At 47.7% G+C, this 20,453-nt stretch overlaps 35 non-coding genes across 35 annotated transcripts; all 35 read right to left on the bottom strand.

Annotated features, from left to right (window-relative positions):
• Window positions 1-377: 377 nt before the first annotated feature.
• On the bottom strand, window positions 378-451 carry TRNAI-AAU (transfer RNA isoleucine (anticodon AAU)). Its single transcript has one exon. It is a non-coding gene; the product is annotated as a tRNA-Ile (tRNA).
• Window positions 452-666: 215 nt separating this feature from the next.
• TRNAD-GUC (transfer RNA aspartic acid (anticodon GUC)) lies at window positions 667-738 on the bottom strand. Its single transcript has one exon. It is a non-coding gene; the product is annotated as a tRNA-Asp (tRNA).
• Window positions 739-1,474: 736 nt separating this feature from the next.
• Window positions 1,475-1,548, bottom strand: TRNAI-AAU (transfer RNA isoleucine (anticodon AAU)). Its single transcript has one exon. It is a non-coding gene; the product is annotated as a tRNA-Ile (tRNA).
• A 215-nt stretch (window positions 1,549-1,763) lies between these two features.
• Window positions 1,764-1,835, bottom strand: TRNAD-GUC (transfer RNA aspartic acid (anticodon GUC)). Its single transcript has one exon. It is a non-coding gene; the product is annotated as a tRNA-Asp (tRNA).
• Window positions 1,836-2,571: 736 nt separating this feature from the next.
• TRNAI-AAU (transfer RNA isoleucine (anticodon AAU)) lies at window positions 2,572-2,645 on the bottom strand. Its single transcript has one exon. It is a non-coding gene; the product is annotated as a tRNA-Ile (tRNA).
• A 215-nt stretch (window positions 2,646-2,860) lies between these two features.
• TRNAD-GUC (transfer RNA aspartic acid (anticodon GUC)) lies at window positions 2,861-2,932 on the bottom strand. The gene has a single exon. It is a non-coding gene; the product is annotated as a tRNA-Asp (tRNA).
• A 736-nt stretch (window positions 2,933-3,668) lies between these two features.
• On the bottom strand, window positions 3,669-3,742 carry TRNAI-AAU (transfer RNA isoleucine (anticodon AAU)). Its single transcript has one exon. It is a non-coding gene; the product is annotated as a tRNA-Ile (tRNA).
• A 215-nt stretch (window positions 3,743-3,957) lies between these two features.
• On the bottom strand, window positions 3,958-4,029 carry TRNAD-GUC (transfer RNA aspartic acid (anticodon GUC)). Its single transcript has one exon. It is a non-coding gene; the product is annotated as a tRNA-Asp (tRNA).
• A 736-nt stretch (window positions 4,030-4,765) lies between these two features.
• TRNAI-AAU (transfer RNA isoleucine (anticodon AAU)) lies at window positions 4,766-4,839 on the bottom strand. The gene has a single exon. It is a non-coding gene; the product is annotated as a tRNA-Ile (tRNA).
• A 215-nt stretch (window positions 4,840-5,054) lies between these two features.
• On the bottom strand, window positions 5,055-5,126 carry TRNAD-GUC (transfer RNA aspartic acid (anticodon GUC)). Its single transcript has one exon. It is a non-coding gene; the product is annotated as a tRNA-Asp (tRNA).
• A 736-nt stretch (window positions 5,127-5,862) lies between these two features.
• TRNAI-AAU (transfer RNA isoleucine (anticodon AAU)) lies at window positions 5,863-5,936 on the bottom strand. The gene has a single exon. It is a non-coding gene; the product is annotated as a tRNA-Ile (tRNA).
• A 215-nt stretch (window positions 5,937-6,151) lies between these two features.
• Window positions 6,152-6,223, bottom strand: TRNAD-GUC (transfer RNA aspartic acid (anticodon GUC)). Its single transcript has one exon. It is a non-coding gene; the product is annotated as a tRNA-Asp (tRNA).
• A 736-nt stretch (window positions 6,224-6,959) lies between these two features.
• Window positions 6,960-7,033, bottom strand: TRNAI-AAU (transfer RNA isoleucine (anticodon AAU)). The gene has a single exon. It is a non-coding gene; the product is annotated as a tRNA-Ile (tRNA).
• A 215-nt stretch (window positions 7,034-7,248) lies between these two features.
• TRNAD-GUC (transfer RNA aspartic acid (anticodon GUC)) lies at window positions 7,249-7,320 on the bottom strand. The gene has a single exon. It is a non-coding gene; the product is annotated as a tRNA-Asp (tRNA).
• Window positions 7,321-8,056: 736 nt separating this feature from the next.
• On the bottom strand, window positions 8,057-8,130 carry TRNAI-AAU (transfer RNA isoleucine (anticodon AAU)). The gene has a single exon. It is a non-coding gene; the product is annotated as a tRNA-Ile (tRNA).
• Window positions 8,131-8,345: 215 nt separating this feature from the next.
• Window positions 8,346-8,417, bottom strand: TRNAD-GUC (transfer RNA aspartic acid (anticodon GUC)). The gene has a single exon. It is a non-coding gene; the product is annotated as a tRNA-Asp (tRNA).
• Window positions 8,418-9,153: 736 nt separating this feature from the next.
• TRNAI-AAU (transfer RNA isoleucine (anticodon AAU)) lies at window positions 9,154-9,227 on the bottom strand. The gene has a single exon. It is a non-coding gene; the product is annotated as a tRNA-Ile (tRNA).
• Window positions 9,228-9,442: 215 nt separating this feature from the next.
• TRNAD-GUC (transfer RNA aspartic acid (anticodon GUC)) lies at window positions 9,443-9,514 on the bottom strand. Its single transcript has one exon. It is a non-coding gene; the product is annotated as a tRNA-Asp (tRNA).
• A 736-nt stretch (window positions 9,515-10,250) lies between these two features.
• Window positions 10,251-10,324, bottom strand: TRNAI-AAU (transfer RNA isoleucine (anticodon AAU)). Its single transcript has one exon. It is a non-coding gene; the product is annotated as a tRNA-Ile (tRNA).
• A 215-nt stretch (window positions 10,325-10,539) lies between these two features.
• On the bottom strand, window positions 10,540-10,611 carry TRNAD-GUC (transfer RNA aspartic acid (anticodon GUC)). The gene has a single exon. It is a non-coding gene; the product is annotated as a tRNA-Asp (tRNA).
• Window positions 10,612-11,347: 736 nt separating this feature from the next.
• On the bottom strand, window positions 11,348-11,421 carry TRNAI-AAU (transfer RNA isoleucine (anticodon AAU)). The gene has a single exon. It is a non-coding gene; the product is annotated as a tRNA-Ile (tRNA).
• Window positions 11,422-11,636: 215 nt separating this feature from the next.
• TRNAD-GUC (transfer RNA aspartic acid (anticodon GUC)) lies at window positions 11,637-11,708 on the bottom strand. Its single transcript has one exon. It is a non-coding gene; the product is annotated as a tRNA-Asp (tRNA).
• Window positions 11,709-12,444: 736 nt separating this feature from the next.
• On the bottom strand, window positions 12,445-12,518 carry TRNAI-AAU (transfer RNA isoleucine (anticodon AAU)). The gene has a single exon. It is a non-coding gene; the product is annotated as a tRNA-Ile (tRNA).
• A 215-nt stretch (window positions 12,519-12,733) lies between these two features.
• On the bottom strand, window positions 12,734-12,805 carry TRNAD-GUC (transfer RNA aspartic acid (anticodon GUC)). The gene has a single exon. It is a non-coding gene; the product is annotated as a tRNA-Asp (tRNA).
• Window positions 12,806-13,541: 736 nt separating this feature from the next.
• Window positions 13,542-13,615, bottom strand: TRNAI-AAU (transfer RNA isoleucine (anticodon AAU)). Its single transcript has one exon. It is a non-coding gene; the product is annotated as a tRNA-Ile (tRNA).
• A 215-nt stretch (window positions 13,616-13,830) lies between these two features.
• On the bottom strand, window positions 13,831-13,902 carry TRNAD-GUC (transfer RNA aspartic acid (anticodon GUC)). The gene has a single exon. It is a non-coding gene; the product is annotated as a tRNA-Asp (tRNA).
• A 736-nt stretch (window positions 13,903-14,638) lies between these two features.
• On the bottom strand, window positions 14,639-14,712 carry TRNAI-AAU (transfer RNA isoleucine (anticodon AAU)). The gene has a single exon. It is a non-coding gene; the product is annotated as a tRNA-Ile (tRNA).
• Window positions 14,713-14,927: 215 nt separating this feature from the next.
• Window positions 14,928-14,999, bottom strand: TRNAD-GUC (transfer RNA aspartic acid (anticodon GUC)). Its single transcript has one exon. It is a non-coding gene; the product is annotated as a tRNA-Asp (tRNA).
• Window positions 15,000-15,735: 736 nt separating this feature from the next.
• On the bottom strand, window positions 15,736-15,809 carry TRNAI-AAU (transfer RNA isoleucine (anticodon AAU)). The gene has a single exon. It is a non-coding gene; the product is annotated as a tRNA-Ile (tRNA).
• A 215-nt stretch (window positions 15,810-16,024) lies between these two features.
• Window positions 16,025-16,096, bottom strand: TRNAD-GUC (transfer RNA aspartic acid (anticodon GUC)). The gene has a single exon. It is a non-coding gene; the product is annotated as a tRNA-Asp (tRNA).
• A 1,025-nt stretch (window positions 16,097-17,121) lies between these two features.
• On the bottom strand, window positions 17,122-17,193 carry TRNAD-GUC (transfer RNA aspartic acid (anticodon GUC)). Its single transcript has one exon. It is a non-coding gene; the product is annotated as a tRNA-Asp (tRNA).
• Window positions 17,194-17,929: 736 nt separating this feature from the next.
• Window positions 17,930-18,003, bottom strand: TRNAI-AAU (transfer RNA isoleucine (anticodon AAU)). Its single transcript has one exon. It is a non-coding gene; the product is annotated as a tRNA-Ile (tRNA).
• Window positions 18,004-19,026: 1,023 nt separating this feature from the next.
• TRNAI-AAU (transfer RNA isoleucine (anticodon AAU)) lies at window positions 19,027-19,100 on the bottom strand. The gene has a single exon. It is a non-coding gene; the product is annotated as a tRNA-Ile (tRNA).
• A 215-nt stretch (window positions 19,101-19,315) lies between these two features.
• Window positions 19,316-19,387, bottom strand: TRNAD-GUC (transfer RNA aspartic acid (anticodon GUC)). The gene has a single exon. It is a non-coding gene; the product is annotated as a tRNA-Asp (tRNA).
• Window positions 19,388-20,123: 736 nt separating this feature from the next.
• TRNAI-AAU (transfer RNA isoleucine (anticodon AAU)) lies at window positions 20,124-20,197 on the bottom strand. The gene has a single exon. It is a non-coding gene; the product is annotated as a tRNA-Ile (tRNA).
• Between the last annotated feature and the right edge of the window lie 256 nt (window positions 20,198-20,453).

The raw sequence follows: 20,453 nt of genomic DNA, 5'->3' as shown, positions 1-20,453 counted from the left end.
TGCCTGGCTGCGGAAACAGCACTTCCATCAGCATATGACTACATCAGCATATGAGTTCAACACAAGACCCATCATCAGTACATGAATACAGCACCAGAGACACCATCAGCACATAAACACAGCACCAAGCTTAACACAGAGATCCATTGCAATGGCGCAATGGTCAACAGCAAAATACGCTGCAACTATACTATCTGCTTGCTACAGGCTTCAAATAACACCACCACACCATAGGGACAACTACTTCTGCAAATCAGTTAGGCATGCAATTCTACACAGAAAGCACTATGAACAAAACGCGGAGTAAAAAGAAACAAGCTTCAGCATCGACCTACCTGGGATGAAACGAGTGCACGGGACCTCTAAAAAGCTGTGCTTGGCCCGTACGGGGATCGAACCCGCGACCTTGGCGTTATTAGCACCACGCTCTAACCAACTGAGCTAACCGGCCATGGGTGGGGCGTTTATCCCCTACGCAAAGAACTGGAAATAGGTATGAGCGCAAATAATTCCGTTTTTGGGGGGGGATGGATTTATCACACAATGTAGAGACTTCTGGTGGCAGTAAAGTGACAATCAAACAATAAAATATCAAAAGCCCCTGAATATGAATTTATTGCCAGCAGGATCAGCTTCTCGGAGCAAATTCAAGAATATAAGAGAGGCCTCCCCGTCGGGGAATCGAACCCCGGTCTCCCGCGTGACAGGCGGGGATACTTACCACTATACTAACGAGGATTGGCTGTGCCGTCACCTCTGGCATCGCACTCCGAGAAAGTGCACACGCGGTATGTGAATGATCAGATGAACCCCTGTTGGCCAGGCTCCTTTTTCGTTTTGGCACTTTCAGACAAGGGAGGCGAGACTGTGAAGAAAACTGCAATTTTTGGGAGAGAGAGCAGCCGCCCTAATGATGGCAAAGCTGTCTATAGTGTCTGGGAGCTTTTGTCAAACTTTTGCTCGGCAGACCAATAATGGCCTCATTCAGACAGCTGTATTTTCAGGACGGCATACTGACCCTAGCATGACCTAATATCAAGTCTAGTAAGTTAAAGATTGCCACAGCTACATTGATACATCACCAGAACCGCCGTCAGTGCCTGGCTGCGGAAACAGCACTTCCATCAGCATATGACTACATCAGCATATGAGTTCAACACAAGACCCATCATCAGTACATGAATACAGCACCAGAGACACCATCAGCACATAAACACAGCACCAAGCTTAACACAGAGATCCATTGCAATGGCGCAATGGTCAACAGCAAAATACGCTGCAACTATACTATCTGCTTGCTACAGGCTTCAAATAACACCACCACACCATAGGGACAACTACTTCTGCAAATCAGTTAGGCATGCAATTCTACACAGAAAGCACTATGAACAAAACGCGGAGTAAAAAGAAACAAGCTTCAGCATCGACCTACCTGGGATGAAACGAGTGCACGGGACCTCTAAAAAGCTGTGCTTGGCCCGTACGGGGATCGAACCCGCGACCTTGGCGTTATTAGCACCACGCTCTAACCAACTGAGCTAACCGGCCATGGGTGGGGCGTTTATCCCCTACGCAAAGAACTGGAAATAGGTATGAGCGCAAATAATTCCGTTTTGGGGGGGGGATGGATTTATCACACAATGTAGAGACTTCTGGTGGCAGTAAAGTGACAATCAAACAATAAAATATCAAAAGCCCCTGAATATGAATTTATTGCCAGCAGGATCAGCTTCTCGGAGCAAATTCAAGAATATAAGAGAGGCCTCCCCGTCGGGGAATCGAACCCCGGTCTCCCGCGTGACAGGCGGGGATACTTACCACTATACTAACGAGGATTGGCTGTGCCGTCACCTCTGGCATCGCACTCCGAGAAAGTGCACACGCGGTATGTGAATGATCAGATGAACCCCTGTTGGCCAGGCTCCTTTTTCGTTTTGGCACTTTCAGACAAGGGAGGCGAGACTGTGAAGAAAACTGCAATTTTTGGGAGAGAGAGCAGCCGCCCTAATGATGGCAAAGCTGTCTATAGTGTCTGGGAGCTTTTGTCAAACTTTTGCTCGGCAGACCAATAATGGCCTCATTCAGACAGCTGTATTTTCAGGACGGCATACTGACCCTAGCATGACCTAATATCAAGTCTAGTAAGTTAAAGATTGCCACAGCTACATTGATACATCACCAGAACCGCCGTCAGTGCCTGGCTGCGGAAACAGCACTTCCATCAGCATATGACTACATCAGCATATGAGTTCAACACAAGACCCATCATCAGTACATGAATACAGCACCAGAGACACCATCAGCACATAAACACAGCACCAAGCTTAACACAGAGATCCATTGCAATGGCGCAATGGTCAACAGCAAAATACGCTGCAACTATACTATCTGCTTGCTACAGGCTTCAAATAACACCACCACACCATAGGGACAACTACTTCTGCAAATCAGTTAGGCATGCAATTCTACACAGAAAGCACTATGAACAAAACGCGGAGTAAAAAGAAACAAGCTTCAGCATCGACCTACCTGGGATGAAACGAGTGCACGGGACCTCTAAAAAGCTGTGCTTGGCCCGTACGGGGATCGAACCCGCGACCTTGGCGTTATTAGCACCACGCTCTAACCAACTGAGCTAACCGGCCATGGGTGGGGCGTTTATCCCCTACGCAAAGAACTGGAAATAGGTATGAGCGCAAATAATTCCGTTTTGGGGGGGGGATGGATTTATCACACAATGTAGAGACTTCTGGTGGCAGTAAAGTGACAATCAAACAATAAAATATCAAAAGCCCCTGAATATGAATTTATTGCCAGCAGGATCAGCTTCTCGGAGCAAATTCAAGAATATAAGAGAGGCCTCCCCGTCGGGGAATCGAACCCCGGTCTCCCGCGTGACAGGCGGGGATACTTACCACTATACTAACGAGGATTGGCTGTGCCGTCACCTCTGGCATCGCACTCCGAGAAAGTGCACACGCGGTATGTGAATGATCAGATGAACCCCTGTTGGCCAGGCTCCTTTTTCGTTTTGGCACTTTCAGACAAGGGAGGCGAGACTGTGAAGAAAACTGCAATTTTTGGGAGAGAGAGCAGCCGCCCTAATGATGGCAAAGCTGTCTATAGTGTCTGGGAGCTTTTGTCAAACTTTTGCTCGGCAGACCAATAATGGCCTCATTCAGACAGCTGTATTTTCAGGACGGCATACTGACCCTAGCATGACCTAATATCAAGTCTAGTAAGTTAAAGATTGCCACAGCTACATTGATACATCACCAGAACCGCCGTCAGTGCCTGGCTGCGGAAACAGCACTTCCATCAGCATATGACTACATCAGCATATGAGTTCAACACAAGACCCATCATCAGTACATGAATACAGCACCAGAGACACCATCAGCACATAAACACAGCACCAAGCTTAACACAGAGATCCATTGCAATGGCGCAATGGTCAACAGCAAAATACGCTGCAACTATACTATCTGCTTGCTACAGGCTTCAAATAACACCACCACACCATAGGGACAACTACTTCTGCAAATCAGTTAGGCATGCAATTCTACACAGAAAGCACTATGAACAAAACGCGGAGTAAAAAGAAACAAGCTTCAGCATCGACCTACCTGGGATGAAACGAGTGCACGGGACCTCTAAAATGCTGTGCTTGGCCCGTACGGGGATCGAACCCGCGACCTTGGCGTTATTAGCACCACGCTCTAACCAACTGAGCTAACCGGCCATGGGTGGGGCGTTTATCCCCTACGCAAAGAACTGGAAATAGGTATGAGCGCAAATAATTCCGTTTTGGGGGGGGGATGGATTTATCACACAATGTAGAGACTTCTGGTGGCAGTAAAGTGACAATCAAACAATAAAATATCAAAAGCCCCTGAATATGAATTTATTGCCAGCAGGATCAGCTTCTCGGAGCAAATTCAAGAATATAAGAGAGGCCTCCCCGTCGGGGAATCGAACCCCGGTCTCCCGCGTGACAGGCGGGGATACTTACCACTATACTAACGAGGATTGGCTGTGCCGTCACCTCTGGCATCGCACTCCGAGAAAGTGCACACGCGGTATGTGAATGATCAGATGAACCCCTGTTGGCCAGGCTCCTTTTTCGTTTTGGCACTTTCAGACAAGGGAGGCGAGACTGTGAAGAAAACTGCAATTTTTGGGAGAGAGAGCAGCCGCCCTAATGATGGCAAAGCTGTCTATAGTGTCTGGGAGCTTTTGTCAAACTTTTGCTCGGCAGACCAATAATGGCCTCATTCAGACAGCTGTATTTTCAGGACGGCATACTGACCCTAGCATGACCTAATATCAAGTCTAGTAAGTTAAAGATTGCCACAGCTACATTGATACATCACCAGAACCGCCGTCAGTGCCTGGCTGCGGAAACAGCACTTCCATCAGCATATGACTACATCAGCATATGAGTTCAACACAAGACCCATCATCAGTACATGAATACAGCACCAGAGACACCATCAGCACATAAACACAGCACCAAGCTTAACACAGAGATCCATTGCAATGGCGCAATGGTCAACAGCAAAATACGCTGCAACTATACTATCTGCTTGCTACAGGCTTCAAATAACACCACCACACCATAGGGACAACTACTTCTGCAAATCAGTTAGGCATGCAATTCTACACAGAAAGCACTATGAACAAAACGCGGAGTAAAAAGAAACAAGCTTCAGCATCGACCTACCTGGGATGAAACGAGTGCACGGGACCTCTAAAAAGCTGTGCTTGGCCCGTACGGGGATCGAACCCGCGACCTTGGCGTTATTAGCACCACGCTCTAACCAACTGAGCTAACCGGCCATGGGTGGGGCGTTTATCCCCTACGCAAAGAACTGGAAATAGGTATGAGCGCAAATAATTCCGTTTTGGGGGGGGGATGGATTTATCACACAATGTAGAGACTTCTGGTGGCAGTAAAGTGACAATCAAACAATAAAATATCAAAAGCCCCTGAATATGAATTTATTGCCAGCAGGATCAGCTTCTCGGAGCAAATTCAAGAATATAAGAGAGGCCTCCCCGTCGGGGAATCGAACCCCGGTCTCCCGCGTGACAGGCGGGGATACTTACCACTATACTAACGAGGATTGGCTGTGCCGTCACCTCTGGCATCGCACTCCGAGAAAGTGCACACGCGGTATGTGAATGATCAGATGAACCCCTGTTGGCCAGGCTCCTTTTTCGTTTTGGCACTTTCAGACAAGGGAGGCGAGACTGTGAAGAAAACTGCAATTTTTGGGAGAGAGAGCAGCCGCCCTAATGATGGCAAAGCTGTCTATAGTGTCTGGGAGCTTTTGTCAAACTTTTGCTCGGCAGACCAATAATGGCCTCATTCAGACAGCTGTATTTTCAGGACGGCATACTGACCCTAGCATGACCTAATATCAAGTCTAGTAAGTTAAAGATTGCCACAGCTACATTGATACATCACCAGAACCGCCGTCAGTGCCTGGCTGCGGAAACAGCACTTCCATCAGCATATGACTACATCAGCATATGAGTTCAACACAAGACCCATCATCAGTACATGAATACAGCACCAGAGACACCATCAGCACATAAACACAGCACCAAGCTTAACACAGAGATCCATTGCAATGGCGCAATGGTCAACAGCAAAATACGCTGCAACTATACTATCTGCTTGCTACAGGCTTCAAATAACACCACCACACCATAGGGACAACTACTTCTGCAAATCAGTTAGGCATGCAATTCTACACAGAAAGCACTATGAACAAAACGCGGAGTAAAAAGAAACAAGCTTCAGCATCGACCTACCTGGGATGAAACGAGTGCACGGGACCTCTAAAAAGCTGTGCTTGGCCCGTACGGGGATCGAACCCGCGACCTTGGCGTTATTAGCACCACGCTCTAACCAACTGAGCTAACCGGCCATGGGTGGGGCGTTTATCCCCTACGCAAAGAACTGGAAATAGGTATGAGCGCAAATAATTCCGTTTTGGGGGGGGGATGGATTTATCACACAATGTAGAGACTTCTGGTGGCAGTAAAGTGACAATCAAACAATAAAATATCAAAAGCCCCTGAATATGAATTTATTGCCAGCAGGATCAGCTTCTCGGAGCAAATTCAAGAATATAAGAGAGGCCTCCCCGTCGGGGAATCGAACCCCGGTCTCCCGCGTGACAGGCGGGGATACTTACCACTATACTAACGAGGATTGGCTGTGCCGTCACCTCTGGCATCGCACTCCGAGAAAGTGCACACGCGGTATGTGAATGATCAGATGAACCCCTGTTGGCCAGGCTCCTTTTTCGTTTTGGCACTTTCAGACAAGGGAGGCGAGACTGTGAAGAAAACTGCAATTTTTGGGAGAGAGAGCAGCCGCCCTAATGATGGCAAAGCTGTCTATAGTGTCTGGGAGCTTTTGTCAAACTTTTGCTCGGCAGACCAATAATGGCCTCATTCAGACAGCTGTATTTTCAGGACGGCATACTGACCCTAGCATGACCTAATATCAAGTCTAGTAAGTTAAAGATTGCCACAGCTACATTGATACATCACCAGAACCGCCGTCAGTGCCTGGCTGCGGAAACAGCACTTCCATCAGCATATGACTACATCAGCATATGAGTTCAACACAAGACCCATCATCAGTACATGAATACAGCACCAGAGACACCATCAGCACATAAACACAGCACCAAGCTTAACACAGAGATCCATTGCAATGGCGCAATGGTCAACAGCAAAATACGCTGCAACTATACTATCTGCTTGCTACAGGCTTCAAATAACACCACCACACCATAGGGACAACTACTTCTGCAAATCAGTTAGGCATGCAATTCTACACAGAAAGCACTATGAACAAAACGCGGAGTAAAAAGAAACAAGCTTCAGCATCGACCTACCTGGGATGAAACGAGTGCACGGGACCTCTAAAAAGCTGTGCTTGGCCCGTACGGGGATCGAACCCGCGACCTTGGCGTTATTAGCACCACGCTCTAACCAACTGAGCTAACCGGCCATGGGTGGGGCGTTTATCCCCTACGCAAAGAACTGGAAATAGGTATGAGCGCAAATAATTCCGTTTTGGGGGGGGGATGGATTTATCACACAATGTAGAGACTTCTGGTGGCAGTAAAGTGACAATCAAACAATAAAATATCAAAAGCCCCTGAATATGAATTTATTGCCAGCAGGATCAGCTTCTCGGAGCAAATTCAAGAATAAAAGAGAGGCCTCCCCGTCGGGGAATCGAACCCCGGTCTCCCGCGTGACAGGCGGGGATACTTACCACTATACTAACGAGGATTGGCTGTGCCGTCACCTCTGGCATCGCACTCCGAGAAAGTGCACACGCGGTATGTGAATGATCAGATGAACCCCTGTTGGCCAGGCTCCTTTTTCGTTTTGGCACTTTCAGACAAGGGAGGCGAGACTGTGAAGAAAACTGCAATTTTTGGGAGAGAGAGCAGCCGCCCTAATGATGGCAAAGCTGTCTATAGTGTCTGGGAGCTTTTGTCAAACTTTTGCTCGGCAGACCAATAATGGCCTCATTCAGACAGCTGTATTTTCAGGACGGCATACTGACCCTAGCATGACCTAATATCAAGTCTAGTAAGTTAAAGATTGCCACAGCTACATTGATACATCACCAGAACCGCCGTCAGTGCCTGGCTGCGGAAACAGCACTTCCATCAGCATATGACTACATCAGCATATGAGTTCAACACAAGACCCATCATCAGTACATGAATACAGCACCAGAGACACCATCAGCACATAAACACAGCACCAAGCTTAACACAGAGATCCATTGCAATGGCGCAATGGTCAACAGCAAAATACGCTGCAACTATACTATCTGCTTGCTACAGGCTTCAAATAACACCACCACACCATAGGGACAACTACTTCTGCAAATCAGTTAGGCATGCAATTCTACACAGAAAGCACTATGAACAAAACGCGGAGTAAAAAGAAACAAGCTTCAGCATCGACCTACCTGGGATGAAACGAGTGCACGGGACCTCTAAAAAGCTGTGCTTGGCCCGTACGGGGATCGAACCCGCGACCTTGGCGTTATTAGCACCACGCTCTAACCAACTGAGCTAACCGGCCATGGGTGGGGCGTTTATCCCCTACGCAAAGAACTGGAAATAGGTATGAGCGCAAATAATTCCGTTTTGGGGGGGGGATGGATTTATCACACAATGTAGAGACTTCTGGTGGCAGTAAAGTGACAATCAAACAATAAAATATCAAAAGCCCCTGAATATGAATTTATTGCCAGCAGGATCAGCTTCTCGGAGCAAATTCAAGAATATAAGAGAGGCCTCCCCGTCGGGGAATCGAACCCCGGTCTCCCGCGTGACAGGCGGGGATACTTACCACTATACTAACGAGGATTGGCTGTGCCGTCACCTCTGGCATCGCACTCCGAGAAAGTGCACACGCGGTATGTGAATGATCAGATGAACCCCTGTTGGCCAGGCTCCTTTTTCGTTTTGGCACTTTCAGACAAGGGAGGCGAGACTGTGAAGAAAACTGCAATTTTTGGGAGAGAGAGCAGCCGCCCTAATGATGGCAAAGCTGTCTATAGTGTCTGGGAGCTTTTGTCAAACTTTTGCTCGGCAGACCAATAATGGCCTCATTCAGACAGCTGTATTTTCAGGACGGCATACTGACCCTAGCATGACCTAATATCAAGTCTAGTAAGTTAAAGATTGCCACAGCTACATTGATACATCACCAGAACCGCCGTCAGTGCCTGGCTGCGGAAACAGCACTTCCATCAGCATATGACTACATCAGCATATGAGTTCAACACAAGACCCATCATCAGTACATGAATACAGCACCAGAGACACCATCAGCACATAAACACAGCACCAAGCTTAACACAGAGATCCATTGCAATGGCGCAATGGTCAACAGCAAAATACGCTGCAACTATACTATCTGCTTGCTACAGGCTTCAAATAACACCACCACACCATAGGGACAACTACTTCTGCAAATCAGTTAGGCATGCAATTCTACACAGAAAGCACTATGAACAAAACGCGGAGTAAAAAGAAACAAGCTTCAGCATCGACCTACCTGGGATGAAACGAGTGCACGGGACCTCTAAAAAGCTGTGCTTGGCCCGTACGGGGATCGAACCCGCGACCTTGGCGTTATTAGCACCACGCTCTAACCAACTGAGCTAACCGGCCATGGGTGGGGCGTTTATCCCCTACGCAAAGAACTGGAAATAGGTATGAGCGCAAATAATTCCGTTTTGGGGGGGGGATGGATTTATCACACAATGTAGAGACTTCTGGTGGCAGTAAAGTGACAATCAAACAATAAAATATCAAAAGCCCCTGAATATGAATTTATTGCCAGCAGGATCAGCTTCTCGGAGCAAATTCAAGAATATAAGAGAGGCCTCCCCGTCGGGGAATCGAACCCCGGTCTCCCGCGTGACAGGCGGGGATACTTACCACTATACTAACGAGGATTGGCTGTGCCGTCACCTCTGGCATCGCACTCCGAGAAAGTGCACACGCGGTATGTGAATGATCAGATGAACCCCTGTTGGCCAGGCTCCTTTTTCGTTTTGGCACTTTCAGACAAGGGAGGCGAGACTGTGAAGAAAACTGCAATTTTTGGGAGAGAGAGCAGCCGCCCTAATGATGGCAAAGCTGTCTATAGTGTCTGGGAGCTTTTGTCAAACTTTTGCTCGGCAGACCAATAATGGCCTCATTCAGACAGCTGTATTTTCAGGACGGCATACTGACCCTAGCATGACCTAATATCAAGTCTAGTAAGTTAAAGATTGCCACAGCTACATTGATACATCACCAGAACCGCCGTCAGTGCCTGGCTGCGGAAACAGCACTTCCATCAGCATATGACTACATCAGCATATGAGTTCAACACAAGACCCATCATCAGTACATGAATACAGCACCAGAGACACCATCAGCACATAAACACAGCACCAAGCTTAACACAGAGATCCATTGCAATGGCGCAATGGTCAACAGCAAAATACGCTGCAACTATACTATCTGCTTGCTACAGGCTTCAAATAACACCACCACACCATAGGGACAACTACTTCTGCAAATCAGTTAGGCATGCAATTCTACACAGAAAGCACTATGAACAAAACGCGGAGTAAAAAGAAACAAGCTTCAGCATCGACCTACCTGGGATGAAACGAGTGCACGGGACCTCTAAAAAGCTGTGCTTGGCCCGTACGGGGATCGAACCCGCGACCTTGGCGTTATTAGCACCACGCTCTAACCAACTGAGCTAACCGGCCATGGGTGGGGCGTTTATCCCCTACGCAAAGAACTGGAAATAGGTATGAGCGCAAATAATTCCCTTTTGGGGGGGGGATGGATTTATCACACAATGTAGAGACTTCTGGTGGCAGTAAAGTGACAATCAAACAATAAAATATCAAAAGCCCCTGAATATGAATTTATTGCCAGCAGGATCAGCTTCTCGGAGCAAATTCAAGAATATAAGAGAGGCCTCCCCGTCGGGGAATCGAACCCCGGTCTCCCGCGTGACAGGCGGGGATACTTACCACTATACTAACGAGGATTGGCTGTGCCGTCACCTCTGGCATCGCACTCCGAGAAAGTGCACACGCGGTATGTGAATGATCAGATGAACCCCTGTTGGCCAGGCTCCTTTTTCGTTTTGGCACTTTCAGACAAGGGAGGCGAGACTGTGAAGAAAACTGCAATTTTTGGGAGAGAGAGCAGCCGCCCTAATGATGGCAAAGCTGTCTATAGTGTCTGGGAGCTTTTGTCAAACTTTTGCTCGGCAGACCAATAATGGCCTCATTCAGACAGCTGTATTTTCAGGACGGCATACTGACCCTAGCATGACCTAATATCAAGTCTAGTAAGTTAAAGATTGCCACAGCTACATTGATACATCACCAGAACCGCCGTCAGTGCCTGGCTGCGGAAACAGCACTTCCATCAGCATATGACTACATCAGCATATGAGTTCAACACAAGACCCATCATCAGTACATGAATACAGCACCAGAGACACCATCAGCACATAAACACAGCACCAAGCTTAACACAGAGATCCATTGCAATGGCGCAATGGTCAACAGCAAAATACGCTGCAACTATACTATCTGCTTGCTACAGGCTTCAAATAACACCACCACACCATAGGGACAACTACTTCTGCAAATCAGTTAGGCATGCAATTCTACACAGAAAGCACTATGAACAAAACGCGGAGTAAAAAGAAACAAGCTTCAGCATCGACCTACCTGGGATGAAACGAGTGCACGGGACCTCTAAAAAGCTGTGCTTGGCCCGTACGGGGATCGAACCCGCGACCTTGGCGTTATTAGCACCACGCTCTAACCAACTGAGCTAACCGGCCATGGGTGGGGCGTTTATCCCCTACGCAAAGAACTGGAAATAGGTATGAGCGCAAATAATTCCGTTTTGGGGGGGGGATGGATTTATCACACAATGTAGAGACTTCTGGTGGCAGTAAAGTGACAATCAAACAATAAAATATCAAAAGCCCCTGAATATGAATTTATTGCCAGCAGGATCAGCTTCTCGGAGCAAATTCAAGAATATAAGAGAGGCCTCCCCGTCGGGGAATCGAACCCCGGTCTCCCGCGTGACAGGCGGGGATACTTACCACTATACTAACGAGGATTGGCTGTGCCGTCACCTCTGGCATCGCACTCCGAGAAAGTGCACACGCGGTATGTGAATGATCAGATGAACCCCTGTTGGCCAGGCTCCTTTTTCGTTTTGGCACTTTCAGACAAGGGAGGCGAGACTGTGAAGAAAACTGCAATTTTTGGGAGAGAGAGCAGCCGCCCTAATGATGGCAAAGCTGTCTATAGTGTCTGGGAGCTTTTGTCAAACTTTTGCTCGGCAGACCAATAATGGCCTCATTCAGACAGCTGTATTTTCAGGACGGCATACTGACCCTAGCATGACCTAATATCAAGTCTAGTAAGTTAAAGATTGCCACAGCTACATTGATACATCACCAGAACCGCCGTCAGTGCCTGGCTGCGGAAACAGCACTTCCATCAGCATATGACTACATCAGCATATGAGTTCAACACAAGACCCATCATCAGTACATGAATACAGCACCAGAGACACCATCAGCACATAAACACAGCACCAAGCTTAACACAGAGATCCATTGCAATGGCGCAATGGTCAACAGCAAAATACGCTGCAACTATACTATCTGCTTGCTACAGGCTTCAAATAACACCACCACACCATAGGGACAACTACTTCTGCAAATCAGTTAGGCATGCAATTCTACACAGAAAGCACTATGAACAAAACGCGGAGTAAAAAGAAACAAGCTTCAGCATCGACCTACCTGGGATGAAACGAGTGCACGGGACCTCTAAAAAGCTGTGCTTGGCCCGTACGGGGATCGAACCCGCGACCTTGGCGTTATTAGCACCACGCTCTAACCAACTGAGCTAACCGGCCATGGGTGGGGCGTTTATCCCCTACGCAAAGAACTGGAAATAGGTATGAGCGCAAATAATTCCGTTTTGGGGGGGGGATGGATTTATCACACAATGTAGAGACTTCTGGTGGCAGTAAAGTGACAATCAAACAATAAAATATCAAAAGCCCCTGAATATGAATTTATTGCCAGCAGGATCAGCTTCTCGGAGCAAATTCAAGAATATAAGAGAGGCCTCCCCGTCGGGGAATCGAACCCCGGTCTCCCGCGTGACAGGCGGGGATACTTACCACTATACTAACGAGGATTGGCTGTGCCGTCACCTCTGGCATCGCACTCCGAGAAAGTGCACACGCGGTATGTGAATGATCAGATGAACCCCTGTTGGCCAGGCTCCTTTTTCGTTTTGGCACTTTCAGACAAGGGAGGCGAGACTGTGAAGAAAACTGCAATTTTTGGGAGAGAGAGCAGCCGCCCTAATGATGGCAAAGCTGTCTATAGTGTCTGGGAGCTTTTGTCAAACTTTTGCTCGGCAGACCAATAATGGCCTCATTCAGACAGCTGTATTTTCAGGACGGCATACTGACCCTAGCATGACCTAATATCAAGTCTAGTAAGTTAAAGATTGCCACAGCTACATTGATACATCACCAGAACCGCCGTCAGTGCCTGGCTGCGGAAACAGCACTTCCATCAGCATATGACTACATCAGCATATGAGTTCAACACAAGACCCATCATCAGTACATGAATACAGCACCAGAGACACCATCAGCACATAAACACAGCACCAAGCTTAACACAGAGATCCATTGCAATGGCGCAATGGTCAACAGCAAAATACGCTGCAACTATACTATCTGCTTGCTACAGGCTTCAAATAACACCACCACACCATAGGGACAACTACTTCTGCAAATCAGTTAGGCATGCAATTCTACACAGAAAGCACTATGAACAAAACGCGGAGTAAAAAGAAACAAGCTTCAGCATCGACCTACCTGGGATGAAACGAGTGCACGGGACCTCTAAAAAGCTGTGCTTGGCCCGTACGGGGATCGAACCCGCGACCTTGGCGTTATTAGCACCACGCTCTAACCAACTGAGCTAACCGGCCATGGGTGGGGCGTTTATCCCCTACGCAAAGAACTGGAAATAGGTATGAGCGCAAATAATTCCGTTTTGGGGGGGGGATGGATTTATCACACAATGTAGAGACTTCTGGTGGCAGTAAAGTGACAATCAAACAATAAAATATCAAAAGCCCCTGAATATGAATTTATTGCCAGCAGGATCAGCTTCTCGGAGCAAATTCAAGAATATAAGAGAGGCCTCCCCGTCGGGGAATCGAACCCCGGTCTCCCGCGTGACAGGCGGGGATACTTACCACTATACTAACGAGGATTGGCTGTGCCGTCACCTCTGGCATCGCACTCCGAGAAAGTGCACACGCGGTATGTGAATGATCAGATGAACCCCTGTTGGCCAGGCTCCTTTTTCGTTTTGGCACTTTCAGACAAGGGAGGCGAGACTGTGAAGAAAACTGCAATTTTTGGGAGAGAGAGCAGCCGCCCTAATGATGGCAAAGCTGTCTATAGTGTCTGGGAGCTTTTGTCAAACTTTTGCTCGGCAGACCAATAATGGCCTCATTCAGACAGCTGTATTTTCAGGACGGCATACTGACCCTAGCATGACCTAATATCAAGTCTAGTAAGTTAAAGATTGCCACAGCTACATTGATACATCACCAGAACCGCCGTCAGTGCCTGGCTGCGGAAACAGCACTTCCATCAGCATATGACTACATCAGCATATGAGTTCAACACAAGACCCATCATCAGTACATGAATACAGCACCAGAGACACCATCAGCACATAAACACAGCACCAAGCTTAACACAGAGATCCATTGCAATGGCGCAATGGTCAACAGCAAAATACGCTGCAACTATACTATCTGCTTGCTACAGGCTTCAAATAACACCACCACACCATAGGGACAACTACTTCTGCAAATCAGTTAGGCATGCAATTCTACACAGAAAGCACTATGAACAAAACGCGGAGTAAAAAGAAACAAGCTTCAGCATCGACCTACCTGGGATGAAACGAGTGCACGGGACCTCTAAAAAGCTGTGCTTGGCCCGTACGGGGATCGAACCCGCGACCTTGGCGTTATTAGCACCACGCTCTAACCAACTGAGCTAACCGGCCATGGGTGGGGCGTTTATCCCCTACGCAAAGAACTGGAAATAGGTATGAGCGCAAATAATTCCGTTTTGGGGGGGGGATGGATTTATCACACAATGTAGAGACTTCTGGTGGCAGTAAAGTGACAATCAAACAATAAAATATCAAAAGCCCCTGAATATGAATTTATTGCCAGCAGGATCAGCTTCTCGGAGCAAATTCAAGAATATAAGAGAGGCCTCCCCGTCGGGGAATCGAACCCCGGTCTCCCGCGTGACAGGCGGGGATACTTACCACTATACTAACGAGGATTGGCTGTGCCGTCACCTCTGGCATCGCACTCCGAGAAAGTGCACACGCGGTATGTGAATGATCAGATGAACCCCTGTTGGCCAGGCTCCTTTTTCGTTTTGGCACTTTCAGACAAGGGAGGCGAGACTGTGAAGAAAACTGCAATTTTTGGGAGAGAGAGCAGCCGCCCTAATGATGGCAAAGCTGTCTATAGTGTCTGGGAGCTTTTGTCAAACTTTTGCTCGGCAGACCAATAATGGCCTCATTCAGACAGCTGTATTTTCAGGACGGCATACTGACCCTAGCATGACCTAATATCAAGTCTAGTAAGTTAAAGATTGCCACAGCTACATTGATACATCACCAGAACCGCCGTCAGTGCCTGGCTGCGGAAACAGCACTTCCATCAGCATATGACTACATCAGCATATGAGTTCAACACAAGACCCATCATCAGTACATGAATACAGCACCAGAGACACCATCAGCACATAAACACAGCACCAAGCTTAACACAGAGATCCATTGCAATGGCGCAATGGTCAACAGCAAAATACGCTGCAACTATACTATCTGCTTGCTACAGGCTTCAAATAACACCACCACACCATAGGGACAACTACTTCTGCAAATCAGTTAGGCATGCAATTCTACACAGAAAGCACTATGAACAAAACGCGGAGTAAAAAGAAACAAGCTTCAGCATCGACCTACCTGGGATGAAACGAGTGCACGGGACCTCTAAAAAGCTGTGCTTGGCCCGTACGGGGATCGAACCCGCGACCTTGGCGTTATTAGCACCACGCTCTAACCAACTGAGCTAACCGGCCATGGGTGGGGCGTTTATCCCCTACGCAAAGAACTGGAAATAGGTATGAGCGCAAATAATTCCGTTTTGGGGGGGGGATGGATTTATCACACAATGTAGAGACTTCTGGTGGCAGTAAAGTGACAATCAAACAATAAAATATCAAAAGCCCCTGAATATGAATTTATTGCCAGCAGGATCAGCTTCTCGGAGCAAATTCAAGAATATAAGAGAGGCCTCCCCGTCGGGGAATCGAACCCCGGTCTCCCGCGTGACAGGCGGGGATACTTACCACTATACTAACGAGGATTGGCTGTGCCGTCACCTCTGGCATCGCACTCCGAGAAAGTGCACACGCGGTATGTGAATGATCAGATGAACCCCTGTTGGCCAGGCTCCTTTTTCGTTTTGGCACTTTCAGACAAGGGAGGCGAGACTGTGAAGAAAACTGCAATTTTTGGGAGAGAGAGCAGCCGCCCTAATGATGGCAAAGCTGTCTATAGTGTCTGGGAGCTTTTGTCAAACTTTTGCTCGGCAGACCAATAATGGCCTCATTCAGACAGCTGTATTTTCAGGACGGCATACTGACCCTAGCATGACCTAATATCAAGTCTAGTAAGTTAAAGATTGCCACAGCTACATTGATACATCACCAGAACCGCCGTCAGTGCCTGGCTGCGGAAACAGCACTTCCATCAGCATATGACTACATCAGCATATGAGTTCAACACAAGACCCATCATCAGTACATGAATACAGCACCAGAGACACCATCAGCACATAAACACAGCACCAAGCTTAACACAGAGATCCATTGCAATGGCGCAATGGTCAACAGCAAAATACGCTGCAACTATACTATCTGCTTGCTACAGGCTTCAAATAACACCACCACACCATAGGGACAACTACTTCTGCAAATCAGTTAGGCATGCAATTCTACACAGAAAGCACTATGAACAAAACGCGGAGTAAAAAGAAACAAGCTTCAGCATCGACCTACCTGGGATGAAACGAGTGCACGGGACCTCTAAAAAGCTGTGCTTAGCCCGTACGGGGATCGAACCCGCGACCTTGGCGTTATTAGCACCACGCTCTAACCAACTGAGCTAACCGGCCATGGGTGGGGCGTTTATCCCCTACGCAAAGAACTGGAAATAGGTATGAGCGCAAATAATTCCGTTTTGGGGGGGGGATGGATTTATCACACAATGTAGAGACTTCTGGTGGCAGTAAAGTGACAATCAAACAATAAAATATCAAAAGCCCCTGAATATGAATTTATTGCCAGCAGGATCAGCTTCTCGGAGCAAATTCAAGAATATAAGAGAGGCCTCCCCGTCGGGGAATCGAACCCCGGTCTCCCGCGTGACAGGCGGGGATACTTACCACTATACTAACGAGGATTGGCTGTGCCGTCACCTCTGGCATCGCACTCCGAGAAAGTGCACACGCGGTATGTGAATGATCAGATGAACCCCTGTTGGCCAGGCTCCTTTTTCGTTTTGGCACTTTCAGACAAGGGAGGCGAGACTGTGAAGAAAACTGCAATTTTTGGGAGAGAGAGCAGCCGCCCTAATGATGGCAAAGCTGTCTATAGTGTCTGGGAGCTTTTGTCAAACTTTTGCTCGGCAGACCAATAATGGCCTCATTCAGACAGCTGTATTTTCAGGACGGCATACTGACCCTAGCATGACCTAATATCAAGTCTAGTAAGTTAAAGATTGCCACAGCTACATTGATACATCACCAGAACCGCCGTCAGTGCCTGGCTGCGGAAACAGCACTTCCATCAGCATATGACTACATCAGCATATGAGTTCAACACAAGACCCATCATCAGTACATGAATACAGCACCAGAGACACCATCAGCACATAAACACAGCACCAAGCTTAACACAGAGATCCATTGCAATGGCGCAATGGTCAACAGCAAAATACGCTGCAACTATACTATCTGCTTGCTACAGGCTTCAAATAACACCACCACACCATAGGGACAACTACTTCTGCAAATCAGTTAGGCATGCAATTCTACACAGAAAGCACTATGAACAAAACGCGGAGTAAAAAGAAACAAGCTTCAGCATCGACCTACCTGGGATGAAACGAGTGCACGGGACCTCTAAAAAGCTGTGCTTGGCCCGTACGGGGATCGAACCCGCGACCTTGGCGTTATTAGCACCACGCTCTAACCAACTGAGCTAACCGGCCATGGGTGGGGCGTTTATCCCCTACGCAAAGAACTGGAAATAGGTATGAGCGCAAATAATTCCGTTTTGGGGGGGGGATGGATTTATCACACAATGTAGAGACTTCTGGTGGCAGTAAAGTGACAATCAAACAATAAAATATCAAAAGCCCCTGAATATGAATTTATTGCCAGCAGGATCAGCTTCTCGGAGCAAATTCAAGAATATAAGAGAGGCCTCCCAGTCGGGGAATCGAACCCCGGTCTCCCGCGTGACAGGCGGGGATACTTACCACTATACTAACGAGGATTGGCTGTGCCGTCACCTCTGGCATCGCACTCCGAGAAAGTGCACACGCGGTATGTGAATGATCAGATGAACCCCTGTTGGCCAGGCTCCTTTTTCGTTTTGGCACTTTCAGACAAGGGAGGCGAGACTGTGAAGAAAACTGCAATTTTTGGGAGAGAGAGCAGCCGCCCTAATGATGGCAAAGCTGTCTATAGTGTCTGGGAGCTTTTGTCAAACTTTTGCTCGGCAGACCAATAATGGCCTCATTCAGACAGCTGTATTTTCAGGACGGCATACTGACCCTAGCATGACCTAATATCAAGTCTAGTAAGTTAAAGATTGCCACAGCTACATTGATACATCACCAGAACCGCCGTCAGTGCCTGGCTGCGGAAACAGCACTTCCATCAGCATATGACTACATCAGCATATGAGTTCAACACAAGACCCATCATCAGTACATGAATACAGCACCAGAGACACCATCAGCACATAAACACAGCACCAAGCTTAACACAGAGATCCATTGCAATGGCGCAATGGTCAACAGCAAAATACGCTGCAACTATACTATCTGCTTGCTACAGGCTTCAAATAACACCACCACACCATAGGGACAACTACTTCTGCAAATCAGTTAGGCATGCAATTCTACACAGAAAGCACTATGAACAAAACGCGGAGTAAAAAGAAACAAGCTTCAGCATCGACCTACCTGGGATGAAACGAGTGCACGGGACCTCTAAAAAGCTGTGCTTGGCCCGTACGGGGATCGAACCCGCGACCTTGGCGTTATTAGCACCACGCTCTAACCAACTGAGCTAACCGGCCATGGGTGGGGCGTTTATCCCCTACGCAAAGAACTGGAAATAGGTATGAGCGCAAATAATTCCGTTTTGGGGGGGGGATGGATTTATCACACAATGTAGAGACTTCTGGTGGCAGTAAAGTGACAATCAAACAATAAAATATCAAAAGCCCCTGAATATGAATTTATTGCCAGCAGGATCAGCTTCTCGGAGCAAATTCAAGAATATAAGAGAGGCCTCCCCGTCGGGGAATCGAACCCCGGTCTCCCGCGTGACAGGCGGGGATACTTACCACTATACTAACGAGGATTGGCTGTGCCGTCACCTCTGGCATCGCACTCCGAGAAAGTGCACACGCGGTATGTGAATGATCAGATGAACCCCTGTTGGCCAGGCTCCTTTTTCGTTTTGGCACTTTCAGACAAGGGAGGCGAGACTGTGAAGAAAACTGCAATTTTTGGGAGAGAGAGCAGCCGCCCTAATGATGGCAAAGCTGTCTATAGTGTCTGGGAGCTTTTGTCAAACTTTTGCTCGGCAGACCAATAATGGCCTCATTCAGACAGCTGTATTTTCAGGACGGCATACTGACCCTAGCATGACCTAATATCAAGTCTAGTAAGTTAAAGATTGCCACAGCTACATTGATACATCACCAGAACCGCCGTCAGTGCCTGGCTGCGGAAACAGCACTTCCATCAGCATATGACTACATCAGCATATGAGTTCAACACAAGACCCATCATCAGTACATGAATACAGCACCAGAGACACCATCAGCACATAAACACAGCACCAAGCTTAACACAGAGATCCATTGCAATGGCGCAATGGTCAACAGCAAAATACGCTGCAACTATACTATCTGCTTGCTACAGGCTTCAAATAACACCACCACACCATAGGGACAACTACTTCTGCAAATCAGTTAGGCATGCAATTCTACACAGAAAGCACTATGAACAAAACGCGGAGTAAAAAGAAACAAGCTTCAGCATCGACCTACCTGGGATGAAACGAGTGCACGGGACCTCTAAAAAGCTGTGCTTGGCCCGTACGGGGATCGAACCCGCGACCTTGGCGTTATTAGCACCACGCTCTAACCAACTGAGCTAACCGGCCATGGGTGGGGCGTTTATCCCCTACGCAAAGAACTGGAAATAGGTATGAGCGCAAATAATTCCGTTTTGGGGGGGGGATGGATTTATCACACAATGTAGAGACTTCTGGTGGCAGTAAAGTGACAATCAAACAATAAAATATCAAAAGCCCCTGAATATGAATTTATTGCCAGCAGGATCAGCTTCTCGGAGCAAATTCAAGAATATAAGAGAGGCCTCCCCGTCGGGGAATCAAACCCCGGTCTCCCGCGTGACAG

This window comes from Ranitomeya imitator, chromosome 4 (assembly GCF_032444005.1).
Source record: "Ranitomeya imitator isolate aRanImi1 chromosome 4, aRanImi1.pri, whole genome shotgun sequence".
Classification (NCBI taxonomy): Eukaryota; Metazoa; Chordata; class Amphibia; order Anura; family Dendrobatidae; genus Ranitomeya; species Ranitomeya imitator.
The sequence above is the reverse complement of the archived record's forward strand: the minus strand, read 5'-3'. Positions and strand labels throughout refer to the sequence as shown.